Consider the following 15616-nt stretch of genomic DNA (forward strand, 5'->3'; position numbering starts at 1 on the left):
CTAAACTACATGCTGGACTTTCCTACATCCTAATCAAAACAGGCACTGGCTCCAGTCTAAATATTTTTATACCTTTAGCTTTGGTATCTTATGTTTTTCAGTATTTTCTGAGATACAGGAAGTCTAGTTATCACATTTTAAACAAATATATTCTGTTTGAAAGCAACAACAAAAAAAAAAGCCCAGTGCTTTCTCAAATGATGATTTACAGTAGCTTTTATATTAAGGAAATGAAGATCAAGAATAACAGTGAGTTAAAATTGAATTACAGCTCATGAAGATCCCCTTATGTTATATTCTTTTATATAGGGAAGTAGCCATAAACAATGTGAAGTTTTAAAACTGATTTTTAATCGCAGGAGAGCTCACTTTTTATGGATAGGTTTGTCCACAAACTGAGGCAAAAGGTTAATTGAGGTTGCATACTTGAATACATTATGTGCTTTTCACCTCTGTAACACAGTTGCTGGAACGCTGTGCTTTTCTTATATCTGAATAAGTTTTAAATACAAAGGTATTTACTAAGGAATCATTAAAATGGGATCTCCAAAGGAAACTGGATACGTGATACCAGTATGTGGCTTTGTTCACCAAAGTGGGGCTGTGTGGGTTACCTGAAAGAAATGATTCCAGCAGTCTGTTCTCAAGCAGATTTCTCAGATGCAGGATTGTTATACAGGACATACCTGGCTTTCTTTATGCTCTCCTTTTGGTAAATCAATTCAAACTGTTCAAATATCACATGGTACATGAGACTACTTATCCAATGCTTTGCCCATAATGCCTGCTTTTATTAGATGAGCTGTACAATTTTCATATATTAAAAAAAAAGAAAGTAAAAAATCCTTGCTTTTCTTCCCCCTTAAGCAGCTCTGTTTTCCTTCTCTCTCTGTGCTTCTGTGTTTTTGTTGTGAAACCCCCCCAAACCAACCATTAGAACCAATAGACAAACATCACCCTTTACATAAATCCCATCATTTGTACTTTATAACAAGGCATCTTATTACCAGTGACTTGGGGTAGACTTGTCAGGGAAGAATGGCCATCTTCCTGCTCAAAGGTGACCTCCAGAGAGCGCAGAAAGTCTTTGGGCAGAATACTTCCCTCTTGTCTCAAAACTTGAAGAGAGTTGTTTCCCTCACAGACACAGCCTGGGTTTCTTTCTGTAAAAGCAGGGAGGGTGTTTGAGGCAGAAGTCATGCCTTCTTAGCAAGCGTTGACTTCTCTGACTTCCCACGAGCTGCCATGCTCTGACATGAGCTCGCCGCAGAAAGTTTTCCTTCCTTTTCATTCTTGCATAAACTGATGTTTTTTAATGCTGCGTTGTTTTTGAATGACGTGTGTGTTCGTGTAGCTACCAAATCGGCAGCTGATGAAGATGTAGCAGGTGTTGGAAGATGTACGGGAGGCTCAGTTCAGGGTGAAATATCCCAGGGTATTACACTGAGGAAGGCCTAACCAGTCATTTTTGAAATAGAATATGACTGTGCTCAGGAACCTGTCACGTGGTCCTTGGTGGGACCTCAGACCATTCTTTTCACAGCACAGTATCCCTGGTCTCCATTTTGCAGTGGTATTTGTGTGCTGGGTAGGGTATACATTACCAGGCAGGAAAACGTGTACTCCACAGCCTTTTGGTGATACAGCTTCATGGCCACATTGTCATTTGCAAGGGGCTCGTACAGCTCTTTTTCACTCTACACTAACTCAGGGGATCTGCCTGGTATATATTTCCCCAGCAATTTTTAACTCAGTTTAGTGACAACAGTTTGCTCAAAACAGAAGGGAACAGGTGCAGAATGCTTTAGATTTTGTAATAAATTATTTTTTTAATATATGAAAACTATTAATTGTAAATATATTTATGATTGAAAGTTGTTTGGGTTTTTTCCCTACATGATGCCAGGCATTTACATAAGCTAAAAAGTACAGTCCTATGGATATCTCTGTCTTTAAGAGCTGGTATTCCATTTGACATGAATGAGATACTCTGGAATTAGACAGGACCAGTGCTGAATGCAGTGTCCTGGTTCTTTAAAACGCATTGGGTAGTCTAGAGGTATTCTGCCACACAGGGTGAGTTACACTGAATAACCCTTATTTCCTTTCCTGCTTGTCTGCTTGTTTTCTTGTTGGACTGGAAGAATTTTGAAAGGCACTGGATGCTTGGCATTTTTTGTATGAGTGTAATTAAATTGTCAAACATGCAGAAAAGGTTGCTTTGAAACACTATAAAGTGACCATTGGCAAGTTTCAAAATAACTGACATGCGGAGTTTTTAACATGTCGTTTTGAAGTTGCTGATAAAGTGATTATTTATGGAATGGGTAGGGAGGCTTCTCTGAATTGATAGGTTCTGCCAGGTTAAAATACTGGTTTTGATGTTATGTCTTTGATTTAGCAGTCTGAACTGTTTTTAAAAACCCTACATTTTATAAATCTAATTTTACTGCCATGTGAAATATTTTCTGGTAATCTTCAACTTTTACAGCTTAAAATTCCCTTAGAACAATCCAACCCACCCACCCTAAGGCAAGTACACCCATACACATACGCATCTTTCTGCAACCTGCTTGAGATGAAGTTAAGATTGGCTTAAATAGAAGGAGAAAAGTGTTTTAAAGCTGAAGTCTTACATATAGGCTGAGCTTATACAATACTTATACAGAATGCAGAATCATTAGCTTTTCATATAATAACGCATTGCTTCCTGAAAGTCCAACACAGAGTGTAAATGTGAGGATATTTTGTCAAACAGCTTCATTGACTGTGTCTTTCTGAATAAATTCTTAAGCTCCATGTCATATAAAATAAAAACACCCACCTTTTTGTGCAAGTAAAATCTCCTCATTGAAATATAAAACTGCTGCAAGACTGAAATGAGTATCTGCTGCTTCTTATGGCAGATAATTGGCTATCTACTTGCTCTAGCACAATTTTCTGTTGGAGACACTAACTCCATTTCCAGTCACTGCTGAGAACTGATGGAAAAACTGCTGAAGCATTTGCACTAAATTGCTCTGTTTCTTAATACCTAGAATATTTGAGCAAAGATGCATGTTATATATTCAAACTGTTTTATTTCTCCATGTATTACGAGAATTCAAAGGAAGGCAGAGCAAGAATTATTTACCTTAGAGAATTGGAATCCTGTTTTACTGCTGAAGTCTTGTTGCTGTGTTGTCCAACAGCAGACTAGATGAGATTTCAAAATTAAAATCAATACTCCTAAATTTGCATAGGATTACTGCCTATGTACGTGAAACCTAAAACATTTTTCTTAGCACAACCAGAACAATTTACTGATTTTTTTATTATTTTTTTTTTCCCCTGCCCTCCCTCTCCAGGGCGAAAGAAGATCTGTGTTAAAAGTAAAGTGCTAGCAGATAAAGAGTTAAACTGAAGGCAGGCTCACTGGTTTGTTGAGATCTGTCAGAGTCTGAGTGGCTGACTACATATCTGTCTCAGGAACAATAGCTACCTGTATTCTGCACGGACTGTTGGGCAGGCACTAGCAATATGGAGAAGGTCTGCCTCTCTTAGAGGCTTTTCAGTGGGAATCCCTAATGACAGCCCTACTTCTCATTGGGAGGGGGGAGGACTCTTGTCTACTTCGTTGATGAGGGACAGAGCTTTGATCATTTTCATTCAGCCTTGACTTGGCCTGAGGTTTAGGTTCCCAGTCCTGAAGTCAGCAGGCTCTCTTCTCACACATGCACGCACACACATTCACACACACCCCTTTGCTGGTCTGTGCAGGCAGATTAGTGTCACGGCTGTAACTGAGGCACAGAGCAATAAACATAGCAGAACCAATCTCCATGGTGGCAAGAGGGGGCACTGGAGGTGACAACAATGGAGAAGGATCTTTCTTCTGACAAGTTTTAGGTAAGAGAGAATATTTATACCCTCAGCCAAGTATTTTATAGCCTTCTAAATAAGTTGGAAATTGTTAGGTTGCAAACGTGCCTTGTTATAGAAATATTTGAGTTTACTGCTGTATCCAGGCTGTTACTAGCTTTTACAACCTGTAATTGCTGTGCTTTGTGTTACGAGAATGTTTGCAGAAAGCAGGCAGGGTTTTTCCATGGAAGTACTAGCTACTATAGTTACCTTCTTAAAAATACAATGTTTCTAACATTTGCATTTTTAAAATTAACCATGAAGCTTCATTTTGCCTATGTTAAAATTATGCTTAGGTATAGTAAATATCCATATCTGGTAAAATGTTGTGTAGCTGATAGCATACATGCAATATTAAAACAGTGCTCCCTCAACCCTAATTCGTAATTATTTTTACACCCTTAACTGCATTGGGGTCAGAGAGTTTTAAAAATTAATGAGGTTCCCTGCTGAGTTCAAATAGTATAATCTACATGAGTTGTTTCTGCAGAGGGCTGAAATTACTTCTGCGTATTTTTAATTAGGTTTAGAAATTTTGCTTAAATATATTGCTTTCAAACACTTTCTTTTAAATGTCAGTTTATGCAACCTGCAGTAAGAAAGGAACAATGATCCATTTATAATAATGACAAATTGAGTGAGAGAAATACAGGACATACAGTGACAATACAACACAAACATTTGCTGGATGCGTTTTTTTATTTCTTATGTTAGACCTGTGTTAGATTGCTGAAGCTGTGATCAGCTTCACCTGCTTACAAATAAATACTACTCTAGGGAAAGGAAAAACAACAATACTTAATGCTTTGTGTAAGATTGGAGTAATAGGTTACCGATGTGTTTGGAACATTAAGAAGAATTGGTGGAGCACTTGAAAATATATATAAAAAGAGAATAGCAGCAGTGTGAAAAGAGGCAGTAAAAATGAAATAACGTGCTATCCTTTTTCCTGGAAGCGCGAGACAGATAGTATCATCAGTGCTCCTGGAAAGTAGAATTTGCTGAATATCTCAAATGGAAGGACTAGGAAGAAAGGGGGAGGGAGATGTTTACTATGAGATTTCCATATTGAAATGATGACAAAGTTTCATACCACAAGATTTAAAACATTGTTTATTATTTATTCTAATCTACAGTGCATTATGTTTAAATGGTAAGCGTTTTAAAGCTGAATGTAATGTAATCAGCACTAAGGACGCGCCTACCATTTGCAAGACGGACTCTGAGCTTCCTGTGATATATTGTTATGTAAATATGGTGCAGCAAGGAAAAGCAGCACTATGGAGATTCAATTTACTTTGAAAGTTGTTCATTATGGAAGGGATGAATGTTATTTATTGGATGTGAATCAAAGGCTAGAAATGACTTTTTCACTGTGAAGTCTATTGTGATGGGTGCAGCGTGATCTAATCTTTTTAATTTTGGCTTTCACACCAGTGGAGATGAAAAGAGATCTGAGCTCATTTATTGGTTGCTAAGTCTTACTGGAGGCCTAAGTACCATTCTTGGTTGCTATGGCCAATCTGACCTCAATCTATGAAGTTTTAGAGACTTAAGCAATCCCTTTTTTATTTAGGAGCATGTACCTTGATTTATGTCCAAAATTGTGCCCGAATGTCTTTGTCTACAAGTGATAAATGGTGGTGTACAATTCATCAGTTCTTACAAGTAAACACTGCTGTCCCACTAAAAATATGTTTTGTTCTGAGTTAATGGTATGGAACAAGCCAGTCTCCACAAACAGCTATCTTTTATTGTAGAGAGCCACTGAAACTTGGAGCAAAGTGAAGGAAATTGGCATTCATCTTCACTGCCATTAGCATTTCATTTGTGCTCTCTGGTGATGAGACTGTATGTCAATTGACAATGAAAGGCCAGCATTGTGTTTCCTTGCTTGAATATATAATTGATCAATTATGAATTTATTTATTCTGTAGAGATAGTAAAAAGTCAGGATTTCTTACGCAGTTTGCCTTCATTATTACTAACTGTAAAAGTATTTGCAGCCAAATAAACTGTGGCTTGGCTGTAGGAAATTCCCGGTTTCTCAGGCAAGTTCCTTGTATTCAAGTCATATCACATATTTTTTATTACCAGGCATGTACTACTTGTGTGGTTCTTAATGGTGCTTAGTCTCTCATGTATATTAGAATTTCATTCAGAAGGAGCTGTTCTAAGAGGTAATTGGGAATACAGAATGGTTTTTATAATATGAGCAGTAATAATTTTGTTGCATTGAAATTGCTGGGAGTCACTCAGGCTGTACCTACACCAAGCACATGTAATACTGAATACACAATAGCACAAGCAAAATCTTTTCCTGGTTTCTTTGCTGCTTTTGTTTTATTTTAGTTTTGTTTTGTTTTTAAATAGACTAATAATAAATAAAACTATATGGAGCTGGATGTTAATATGGCTTCTACTAAACTGGCTAACATAGATTTACCAGTCCATAGAGGCAAAAGTCATCAATTGTTGATCTTAGGACTTGATAGTATAACAAACGTATTGTTCAAAACCCCAAATTCTTGCTTTTAAAAAAGGTAAGGAATAGGTTGCTGTAATAGAGTTCAGTATAGCTAAGCACATGCGGAGCAAAAATAATTCTTCATTGTATGCATGCTTAAGCTAGTGTCCTAGAAATAAAAGCAGTATTTCCTGAAGCCTGTTTTTTTCTTAGCTTATTTTTATTAATAGGCTATGGTGAGATATTTTAATTGAGCCCATTGAGACAATTTTTAGTCTACCTCAGGTGAATCTTTAAAATTTGGTTCAATAGTGGTAACAGATTTTCCCAGTATACTCTGTAGATGGTAATTGCTACTGGAATAAATTCTCAAGGAGATGGAATTTACAAAGGTTTCTGGAACCACTGAGCTGCTTTTCAGCATCGGATTGATAGCAAAATTTGCAGAGGCAGTTCTTTGGGGTTACTTCACAATAGTGCGACTGCTTCAGGGCTTTTTATTAGTAGCTTTTGCTAAAACTGGTTTGAAATGCTAGTTACAGAACTAACCTGAATGTTCTTCTTGTGCAGGTGCTTTGTAATAGTCCATGCTCATCTACTGGCTGCTTTATACAATAAGAAACTGTTAAACCAGTTCTGCACACTTGGAAGCAGATCTTTTGATTTTCTCTTTCTTTTCTTTTTTTTTTTTTTTTTTAATTTAAGCACTACCAAAGAAAAATACCTTTTTTTAAAAAAAAAAAAGTTTATGAAAGAGAAATATCTTAGAAAAACTTGTAAAAATACTAATGAGTAGTAATTTGTTGTGAGTGTGATGGTATTTCAGTGTTAACTATTTGTTTCTACAAATGTAAGGAGAATAATAGCTAATTCTTTAATCTGATGAAAATTTTAATTGGGTAGCACAATGATTAAAGTTTTATTGAAGGGTGTATATCTTTGGTCTTTTTCACACCTGCATTTAAGTTAACTGGTTTCTGCATGCACAGACAGAAACTGCTTCAGGTGTAAGGGTTTATAGGAACAGGACACAAAGTATGCCCTTGTTCTTGTTATATTTTAGTCTTCTATAAGGCAAGTGTGATAACTGACATTCCCACTTCAGAGCTCAGAAAGTGTACTTAAGAGAATGCAAATAGAGTATCTCTGTAGTTCAGTAGTGCAACAGTGTTGATTAACTGGCAAAAATGTCACCAGCACCTAGGTGGAGTACCAAAGTGAGAAAGAAACATCACTGCATTTTTTGGGAGTCCCTTCAGCTTATTAATCAGGTTTCCTTCACTGATATTGCAATTTTAAGTTTTGTAGCAGACTTTATGAAACTTAATATTAGTGAGATCCATCAAATTGCACATTGTTGCAGCAAAATAGGAAGTATTTATAAGCTTATTTTAATCAGTGGTCATCTGTAAATAAAGTTAATCATTATTCTTTATTGTAAGCCGCTGCCTTATTGGCTAATTTATAGTCCAGGTTTTGAAATAAGGGTATAACAGTGGAGGAACCTGCACAATTTTGCATGTAATCTTGACAATAACATGTACAGATTTTTTAATATATATTCACTGTGGAATTCTCTAACATTATCAACCAATAGTATCTTTTGGAAGAGAAGTAGAAGAATAGATCATATTATAATGTACCAATCGGTGCATAATCATAAATCTTAGAGGATTTCCCCCCCCCCCCTTGTGTTTTTCATGAGATGTTTGCATGTTCTCTTATATGTGTCCACCTGTGACATGTAAAACCAATTCCCTTAACTTTTTGAATTTTGGATGAAGCCAAAACTGTGTATGTATTTTTGGAAGGTACATTTAGTTTTGACTAAGGTCTTTGTTACACTGTACCAGGTTACAGTAGGTCATACACCAGTAAAACAGCATGGAGGAATTATAAACTAAAGAATTTGTTATTTGCCTTTGAGTTCTCTCGCAGCTTTGGCACAGATCACATGCTGGGGACACCAGAGATGAGATAGTTCCCAGATGAGATCTGGCTTACCCAGCTTACTCTTCCCTCTGGCTGGAAGTGGCAAGCAAGGTATGAGTGGTTCACTGGGGAAAAAGCCTGTGGCTCTTGTTCCTTTCGCCTGGGACAGCTGAGTCACCCACCTGAGCACATGCTGGGGCAATCTCTCCGTCTCTCACAAGTGAACACCATGTATTTGTCTCTACCAGTGTCACTGTTTGTCATCAGACATGCATTTATATTTACCTAAGTGATCTAAGGCTACTAATGTGTTCTTACGCTCAATTTCCTGGTATAATTTGCCATACCTCAGAGTCTATCTGTGGGACTTTTCTTGTTCTCTCTCTTGAGATATCATTTTGACTAAAGTCTCATGGAGGGTGGAAGGAGGGTCTGACTCAGGTGGTTTTTATTTTACCTGCAGAGGAAGACTTTAAGTTTGATGCTGAACAGTAATAGCACAAACACTTTTAACATCTGATGATTGATCCAGGTATCATCAGTGTGCCATCACTCCTCTCAATTGGATGCCTTTCCATCTTTGATACTGTCTGTATATATCACTCTGCAGTCTAAAGATGCTTGAGAAAAGAGTAATTTGGATTAAATAACCTGTTACTCAGTAGCAGTCTTCCTGTACACTTAATGAGATAGGGGCCCTATCAAAAAGACAAAAAAGGTAGTTGTATGATTAAATGTAGCATCATGAGGTCCAATTCTGAATTCATCATGCAATTTTGATGCTTCTCCTGCTGTTTATTTGATAATTTTGCACCCTCTATCATAATCTTTAAGATTAATTTCTCTGTGTTTATGTGTGTATAATTTGTGCATGGTCAGTTTACAGTTTGTGAGAAATACGGCTTTGCATAGCATCCATTTTGTTGAAGTGGCAACCAGAATACACCCTCAAGATTACCTGAATTTTTTTCCCCTGTATTGTTTTATTTGCTGTAAATCAATAGATTCTGCCAGAGCCCAGCTCAGCGAGAGCAGTCTGCTTTGTCTCTCTCTATCAATTTCATCATCTTCAATCATCCTGATGATACTATTGACCAATTATATAAAATATTTTCATTCCCCAAACAGGGGGTGATGTATTGTTCTCTTTGCAAAATGCAAGGAAGAAGTAGTTACCATCCCTTCAGCTGGAGATCTTTTGGGGCAGCTGCTCGGTAATGATCTGCTTGACTCTGCTTGAATTGCGGGGTAAGCTGCCTTACACTAAACTAAATACCTCTCCAAAGGGTGTGTACACAGATGATTATGGTGGATCACTTGATGCATGGTCACCTGCTTAGCAGCATAACGGTTGAGTGCATGAAGGAGCGAGTAAGAGCCTTTGAAGAGTTCAGGTGACCTGGGGCCAGCAATGCCACTGAAAGCGCCTGTCCTGCCCCCTCTTTGTTGTAGAAATGACTTCTAAAGCTTTACTGATCAACTGAAAACTAATCTTTCTTTTCTTCTCCTGGTAGGGTTAGTTTTCAGACAGATCAATCACCTGATCCAACTGTCTGCATGGCTGATCATGCCCTGGTGTCAGCACCAGGCAGTGGCTGTAATGCAGTGTGAGGCTGGCGAGGGCAGGTCAGCCCTTTCAGCAGGGGCAGTCCTGGGGCTCCAGCAGGAGCTAAACCAGTGTTTGTGGAAAAGCAGCTCTGGCACACCATACCACCATCCCTCTCGATTTTTTTGCTTTCTGGAGAAAAGACATGCACCTCAGTGATTTTGAGTCTCAAATAGCACTGTGATTAGGATGCTTTTCTTCGCTGCACTTGATTCTTAAAAGGGATCTGGTACGGTGTTTCTTGCTCCAGACCGTCAGTGTCATTTCTTTCAAAAAAACACATTTGAATCCATCTGTAGGTCACTCAATTTGACAAAGGTTTTACTCCCTTAAACCTGAATGAGAATGGAGATCCTCTTGAATTGCAGATGCAATTCTCAATGCTCTCAGTGTGCCATCCTCTGATTAAACCGCAAGTGCACTACTAAACCTGAGAAGTTACATTTTCCAGAGGTGTCTCTTACCTCTGCAGGTTTTTCTCTAGCCCATCAAGGTATTTCCTTTAGCTTCTTTTGCTTTTATTCAGTCTGCTGTTATTGATTACATGGCTTCTAGCCCTCTCGTTTAAAGAGGTAGGAGAAGTTTGCTCTTTCATTTCTTGCTAGTAATTCCTCGAGCACTTCTACAGCATTATGTTTATCTTCTATAGCAGCTGTCATCTTCCTCTGGCCCTGCGGCATCAGAAAATGGTGGCAGCGTATTCATTGCTGATGTCATTGACTTGAATCTGAAGAAATCCATTTTTGTAGTGTTATTCTCATATTTTGGCATTAAATTGTGATTTTTTTCTACATCAACTATACTATATAGGCAGCAGTATGATCTTTACAAATAACTTGTGTAGCAATCTTATTTTCATTGCATATATTCTTAAAAATAGTAATTCCTGTTATTATGACAAGGCCTTTGCATCTGGGGATGGAGAACTGAGGCCTCCAAAACTTTTAGTTGCCCATCAGCTGGAAACTAGATTAGAAAAATTGACTCATTGTTGGAAACTGAACCGGTCTTCATTTTGCTGTTTAGCGCTGTAGCACTATCCTTGTTTTCCATCACTGATGAAATATGGCAAATTGAAAGAGAGTGAGTGTGATTGGAGAAATTGTAAGTTTCTCTGTCAAGTGAAACGATCAGCTCAGCGTGTCTTAGTAGGGTTGTTGCATTGACCCTACCATCCTATAATAGGAATGTTGATTTGAGCAGACTCTGTTCTTCTTTCTATGATGAGAATCCAAATGCACACTTAACATCCAGTGAAATGCACACAGACATTAAAAAAAAAAAAAAAAAAATCCATAATACTGACTATTATTGCCCAATAAATTATACCTTTGAAAACTTTTATTGAAAAAGAAATTATTTATTAGTAGGTTAAAGGACACAATTTTAGAAAATTGCTTTCTGGGAAAAGGAACTATTAAGTGGTTTGGACACAAAATTTTGCCAACATAAATAAATGTGTACTGATATTGTAGAAAATAATAGTCTCCCTGAGAAGTAACTTGCGATCACTGCTGTGTTCAGCATGTTGCTTCAAAACTGTTGTCGCAAAAACCTGACATTTTTCCTTTCAGTTCATCGCCTTCTATGTCCATGAAATTCACTTAAAAACTAATAATTGTCCATATACATCCTTTATATTTAGAAATCCTTCATAACTCTAGATGTAATAAAAGCCAATTATGCAAATGTATTCTTGCACCGTGGTACATGTTTGGATTGTTGGTTTGCTTTAGCATTTCATTAAAAACAATAAGAGTATAGTCACATATTCACGTGACTTGTATATTCACATATTCATGTGTTATTCATGTTTATAGTGTAATCTGTAGACCTACCAACACCCACCAAAACTCCAAATCTGTTGTGTAATGCATGGTTTGATTTTTCAGTAAGTTCATGTTTCATGTAGAGGTTGAGGCTTCAATACATTGGAAAAATAATTTCTGTTGCTTCTGGATTGCCAAGATATCTGACACACAGTTGGAACATCTCTTGAACAGAAACTGTCTGCAGGGCCTAATAGGTACAAAGGGGAAAATAATATTCAGGTATTATTGCAGTAGTTCTCAGACATGTAACGACAGTCCACCTTTCTTTGGATTTCCACAGGAAAAAAAAAAGAGATTGACACTAGAAAGAGCATTCTCCTTCCTAAATGAACTAATTGAAGTAGACAAATACCATGGACAAAAGGCTTTCCAAGTGTGTCTTTCTACAGTAAAGTTGTTATTACAACGCACTTCTGAATATTCATACTGTCCGCTATGTTTATCTAAGAAGCAGGGAAAAAGGAGTAAGAATTGGAAAAGTCCCCTGATTAGCAGCCAGGTAACTTTCATTGTGCTGATTACATAGATTGACATCCCTCCGCTTCACTGATTTTCCAGCCCTTGTGGGTTTATGAAGACTGAGGTGTGTTCTTCATCCCAGTCCATGTATGCCTCTGTCCGGGAGTGGTGGAAGAAAGGGAAGCAGCTGGGATTTGGTTCAGCCGTTTGCCCAAGTCTGTGCGATATGGTAGAGATGACTTCTATGTTTCATATATGTGGTTTGCACACAATGGGAGGCCAGCAACATGGACCTTAGCACTGAAGCAGTGCTGCCATTATCTTCTGCTGGCTTGTCTGGCCAGGTTTGGCATTAACTGAATCTGAAGACCTCAGGATAGTGAGGCAGGCGATGCTGCTGCGAGGTTTCCATGGATACCAAAGTGGGAGATGAGAAGCAACTAATAAGAGCTCAACTCAGCCAGCTCCTGGATGGTGATTTAAAAATACGGACTTTTAAAAATAACCCTTTACCTTATTTCCCTGCACCTAATCTTTGTTTCTGAAGAAAGGGATCAGAAAGGCAGTGTGATGCTAGCAGCAATGAATGAGAGCTCTCACTCACTGCTTTCATCTGTTGGCTGTCATGCAAGAGCTGTAAATAGCAGTTTACTAAAACTGGCTGCAGGCTTATAAAGTGTGTAGTAATTGCAATTTTGGACTAGAAGAAAATGTGAAACACATTTTAAAGGTGTACTTCCACTCTTGTTTTCATCCTTGTGAATGCAGTGACTTCAGGGATGGCACAAAGGCACTTTCCAAACCATAAACTTACACTAGATACTAACTCTAGTAGAATGTATGTGTATTTTACTGCATGCAACATACTGTTTGGTATTATGAAGAAGTTTATTAAGTATCAGTGAAAAAGTGAATTCTTTGTCAGTCCTCTGTTAAATTGCTTCGATTTTTTTTTTCCGAAAATTGTTTAGGAGCTAGAAAATGAGAATTGTATCATTTTCTTATATATATATGTACGTATATATATACATACATATATATATAAAACTGAAAATGGTACCACAGGCCATAGCTGGTGTTAAGGCTGAATTTAGTGCATTCAGTCTCATGCTGAATTGATTTTTGCAGTTGTTATTTTAATATGACTCTTGGATGCTTGTATTAACCTTTAGAAGACAGTCTTAAACTCCTGCACTTCACCCTCACTAAAGGAGTACTTCCAGAATTTTAAAGCAAGACAATCTGCTTGTGTAGATAAGTAGAGGCAAAGTGGCTAGTTAAGTAGAGAGAGAAAAGTTGCTTTGCTGGAAAAGGCCATGTGCACCAAGGAGGAGAGGCCAGGGGAATGGGGGGAGAAGAAGAGCAGAGGACGGGGGCATTTAAGCCATTTTCTCTGTGCAATTAGTAAACATTTTTTTCTAAAATTTCCCTTGGAAAATTCAGTTATCTTTAGAAAAAAATTACTAAAACTGAAGCTCCACTATAGCGTAAACCATATAGGAAAACCATAGAGGAATTTTAATTCACCTCTGAATGCAAATCATTGCAGGTTGTGCAAGTTTCTGTTACATAGCCATTTCAATTTTTCTCAGACTTTTTGGGGGAGCATCGAGAGGAAAGGGAATAGGGAAGGACTATCTAAGGCTTATTGTAATTAATAGCCATTTAAGCATGAGCAATTTTCAGCATCTTAGTATTTTCTGCAGTAAAGAAGAAAGTGGTTACTATCTGCCATGAATTTTATTTTTCCCTTTGATGTACTCTGCATTCCTCCTGGTGATTCTAATATACTTAACAGTTGTGCTTGCAGAGTTGCAGATGTAACGCATGCTGATTTGTCCTCCCAGAGGCATGGTAGCTTTGACATGCAATTTTTGAAAAACTGTATTTGTCACTGTTGAAATGCTTCTAAGACTATAAACATCATTAGCTCTTAAAAAAAAAAACCCAAACCACATCAATTGCTATAGCTTGCTGTGTCTGTGCATATACACAGGTATATGTGTAGAATATTCGTAAAACATTGAGTGTTGCCGTGGTGTAGATACCATAATTTGTAAAAGCACATTTCAGTAGGTTTTTACTGCTGCAAAATAATCACTTTATTCACAATAGCTGTCTTCCTTAGCACTGTGCTGAAAGGACTTGCCTTTTTGAGTACATTAGAGATGCCAGGATAAAAGTAGGGTTATAGTGCTGGCAGTAATGGGAAGCAGGTCATTTTCCAGGGACAGTCAATGAAATTTAGCCTTGTAAGTATGGGAGATCCCCTTGGAACATGATCAAGGCACTTAAGCACTTATTAATTTTTACAGCAAATCATAAGCTTTCCTGGATTGCCTTTTAAATCTGCTACCAAGTGACAGCAGTGGAAATGCTGCCAGAAGGGTTGGTAGACATACTATCCATTTGTGGAAAATAAGTGAGACTGTATGTAAGTCTGGGTGTTTTCAGGGTAGCACCCACCACCACAGGCTCTGAATATGATTTATTAAAATATTATTTTTTCTTCTTGTTAACTAGCCCCGCTGGCACAATTTAAGCTTAAATATAATATTTAATGATGTTTAATAATATTTAGACTAGTCCAGCTGGCATGAGTCACACTAAGTTAAAAAAACGATAACAGTTTTCATGTAACTTGCTTAGCTCCTAGTGCGATATGTCCTAACACGTCTGTAGAAATGGAATAGTGTTAACTTATGTTAGTACTATTGCAGGGCACTTTCAGGGTGTGGGAGCAAATGTTACCATTTTCTCTAAATGTTTCTTTTGGAAGAAAGAGTTAGGAAAAAATTTACAGCCTTGGTTCTACTGCTGTGTAGCATTGTTTTTTTTTAATCCCTCCTTATGAGGTTTCCCTCTATTGCTCTAACAATTTCATTGTTCTTCAGGAATGTTGCCTTCATGAGAGATAGTGCCCATGGGGGTGAGAAACAGAGAGAAAAGAGGGCTTTTAAGTAACTTGAGTTAATCCCATTCGTCCTTCAAATGATTGCTGTTTCAAAGGGGCTATCTACCCTGTGACTATATGGTAGCCACCTATAACAATCTGCAACTCTGTAGAGTTTGTTTCAGGCTGAGGTCAGGTTTGTACAGCTTTTATTAAAGAATCACTGGCACTACAGGTGGAACCTGTTAGAAGGTCTGTTTCTTTTTTTTTTTTTTTTCCACTATACGGAATTATGTCTTTAAATGTTTTTTTATCTTTTAGGTTTAAAACATAACTTGCAGTGACAGGGAGGATGGTTTCTTGCCTTAAGAAATGTCACTAACTGAAGCTGCTTTCTACTATTCAATCATTTTTTTCCCTTCTTAATGTCATCTCATTAAAACCATCGTATCTTCCATGTCTCACTAAGTGATTTACTGAATCTGGTGAAATACAGACAAATATGTTTCTTCGGCCATTGGTTC

The 15616-nt window shown here is 37.6% G+C and overlaps 1 long non-coding RNA gene across 1 annotated transcript in view; it reads left to right on the top strand.

Moving 5' to 3' along the window:
* Window positions 1–3432: 3432 nt before the first annotated feature.
* Window positions 3433–15616, top strand: part of LOC134159862 (uncharacterized) — a 67030-nt gene continuing 54846 nt past the window's right edge. The window contains exon 1 of the long non-coding RNA XR_009963332.1: window positions 3433–3888. This is a non-coding gene — a long non-coding RNA (uncharacterized LOC134159862). The remainder of the gene's footprint in view (window positions 3889–15616) is intronic.

Source organism: Pezoporus occidentalis, unplaced genomic scaffold, assembly GCF_034315485.1.
Source record: "Pezoporus occidentalis ecotype Australia unplaced genomic scaffold, CSIRO_AGI_Poc_V1 ctg152, whole genome shotgun sequence".
In the NCBI taxonomy this organism is placed as follows: domain Eukaryota; kingdom Metazoa; phylum Chordata; class Aves; order Psittaciformes; family Psittacidae; genus Pezoporus; species Pezoporus occidentalis.